Source organism: Lactuca virosa, chromosome 2 (assembly GCF_052849685.1).
Source record: "Lactuca virosa cultivar CGN04683 chromosome 2, Lactuca_virosa_CGN04683_v6, whole genome shotgun sequence".
Taxonomy (NCBI): domain Eukaryota; kingdom Viridiplantae; phylum Streptophyta; class Magnoliopsida; order Asterales; family Asteraceae; genus Lactuca; species Lactuca virosa.
In genome coordinates, this window is record NC_136427.1 from 88,073,271 (window position 1) to 88,076,378 (window position 3,108).

Consider the following 3,108-nt stretch of genomic DNA (forward strand, 5'->3'; position numbering starts at 1 on the left):
TTCAATATGTTTGATAATTTTTACGTTCTTAGTCATATCTCTGTATATATATATATATATATATATATATATATATATATATATATATATATATATATATTATATATATATATATATATATATATATATATATATATATATATATATATATATATAGTGATGATGATGATTTCTAACACTTTAAATAAGGGAACTAGATATTTGAAAGGTTTAAATTTGGTAAAAAATTAATATTGCATATAATTAAATAAAGTAATGAAATATTAGTTGGTTTTAACTTAGGTAAAAAATAAAGTCTTCATATAATTATGGAGGGAATAAATGCAGTATAGAAAAATTGATTTTGATTACATATTCCATGATTTTATTCTCTTACCATATGAAAACGATGCATATTTATGAAAATAAAATTTAAATTTGACTTTAACAAATAAAAGTAGGTGAAATATCATATATAATAAAAATATAAATATATCAATATATATATATATATATATATATATATATATATATATATATATATATATATATATATATATATTTAAATTAGGTAACTAAATATTAGAATGATTTAAATTAGGTAAAAAGTAAGCATGCATATAATTATGGTAGGAATAAATAAAATATAGATGACATGTATTTTGAATACTTAGACTATGATTTTATTCTGTTACCATATGTAAACGATGTATATTTATGCAAATAAAATTTAAATTCCATTTAGACAAATAAAAGTAGGTGAATTAGCATATATATAAAAAATTCTTAATTTTCGTGTGTGTGTCTGTGTGTGTGTGTATATATATATATATATATATATATATATATATATATATATATATATATATATATCTATATATATATATATATAATAAATTTATAAAATCAAATGATGAATGAAAGAAAAAAGAAAGAAAATATGCATTAAATCAAAAGAGTTCAATAACTTGAAATTGTCATAACCTCCAATTGTATCATTTTGTACACACCAAATAAAAACTCAATAAAATTTTAAAAACAACCAAAAGATCAATAAACAGAGAATTAAATATGCGACATACAAAAGATTAAAAAGAAAATGTCTATAAACATATCGAAGATGATATGTAAAATTTTGATGGGCGGCTTGATATTAGTCCAACTTTTCCAACTTTGGGATCTTCAAGGTATCCCGTACAGCACAAGTTTTTGAAGAAGACCACTCCAAAGAGTCAGCGTTGGCATCAATCTCAATAGGGCGCTTCCCCGTACTCGATGATGGTGTTACAGCTTCAAGGTTAACAACATCAAGATTGTCATCATGCGCAGAATTAGTATTTTCCTGCAGAAAACAGAAAATAATAAATATCGATCAAGAAAAATATAAAACAAAACATACCATATTTGCATAAAGTCATGAAAAATGAAAGAAAAATATATTGAAGAGAGGGCACAGGGTTTGACTTTGGAAATATATGAGACAGTTACCAACCTTATTTGACTTGTTAATAGGAGTACCATTATCATTTATATTATCATGTTGATGATTTGGTGACCGTTTTGTCACCTCAGCAAGAACCCTTTCATCATCGGTTAACTTATGCACAGTGTAAGCACGATAGTTGTTCTGCAGATTGAACATGGAAATCTGAACTTTGAAGACAAACTTCTTATTTAGAAGAATTTTGAACTCATCAGGTATCTGTTGTCGCCCTTGATCCTAATTTACATTATAAAATGGTTGGAAAAGTTAAAGAAGAAAAATCATATATGTCAATCATTTAAATAACGGAGATATTTTATGAAACCTTAGCTATTTTGTCCATCAACCATTGGTTTCCACGATGAATAAGATCTTTTACATGACGCTCAAACAATACAAACGAAGAAGAGCCACTTTCATCTTGCACACGAACTGCTATCCTAATCCTAAAAATTATAACATAATACTTATATTTAGCTTGACATACACAATGAAATATATGAAAAATGTAAAATACATGCATAGTCAAAGAGATAATAATTACTTACTTTCCAAATACATCCGAGACAAATCCACAACCATCACAGTGAAAAGGGCCAGCATCAACATCATCATCATTTTTAGTAACCTTTTTAGAACAATCACGGCAATAAAATGAATACCAACCATCATCCATATCAAAACCAATGATAGTAGCGATAATGGTTAAACCAACTTCCTGTTTCATATATAGGAAAAAAAGGAATCATATTAAAATATTATTTCATATAAATTGTAGATATAAAATCAAAACAATAATAGAATGCGGAAACTGTTATATAAAAATGTTAAGTAAACCTCATTAAAATCAGGAATTTCATCAATGTTTTTTATCTGAAAACGGAGGTAGTAATCCTCTGGATTAGCCACAACGGTATCTGAGTTGAGCTGGGATGTACGGCTAGAAGACTCAACATTCGTATCCAAAGCATTAAGACTACATAAACAAAAAAGTGATGTTATTCAACAAAAGTAATGATTTAGTAAGATAAATGTGTTAAAAATGGTAAATAACATACTTTGATTTGAACTCCAAAATCTTAGGCATGTCATCATTTATATGCAATCTAGACCCAAACAAACAATTACGAACTTGAGGCTGACCTGCAAGAAAAAAGTAAAATAGTATTGTCAGTAATTACTTTGAAGTTGAAATGATAATTTGTTGTAAAAAACACTTACCACCCCAAATTTTGAGTTTGGCCAAACTTAGCAGGATAATAACAGGAGCAGTGTCATTATTATGTTGTGAAATGTAAGTATTCAGCTTCATTGCAAAACTGCCCCACAAAGCGACTGCAATTCTCGTACCACTAAATATGCATGGTGGTTATTAATGAAAGATAAATATAAACGGGGGAATGTGTAATAATAATACGAATGTGTACCTTAAATCCTGAGCAACCAGATTCATTAACCTTTTCTCTCTTCCATACTCAACAATGACTCGCATGGGATCAGTTGACACAACTTCACCTAGAAAATCTATGTGAAAAAATTTAATAAATTAGTAATAATAATCCAAATGTGTATTACATTAAAAATTGAAGTATAGAAATAAGTTAAACTAACAACATAACATACCAAATGCAACACGAGTGTCAAAG

At 26.9% G+C, this 3,108-nt stretch overlaps 1 long non-coding RNA gene across 1 annotated transcript; it reads right to left on the bottom strand.

Annotated features, from left to right (window-relative positions):
- Positions 1 to 2,712: 2,712 nt before the first annotated feature.
- Positions 2,713 to 3,108, bottom strand: LOC145156434 (uncharacterized). The gene is made up of 3 exons (XR_013736701.1): positions 3,086 to 3,108; positions 2,890 to 2,977; positions 2,713 to 2,814 (listed from the first exon to the last, which is right to left on the bottom strand). It is a non-coding gene; the product is annotated as an uncharacterized LOC145156434 (long non-coding RNA).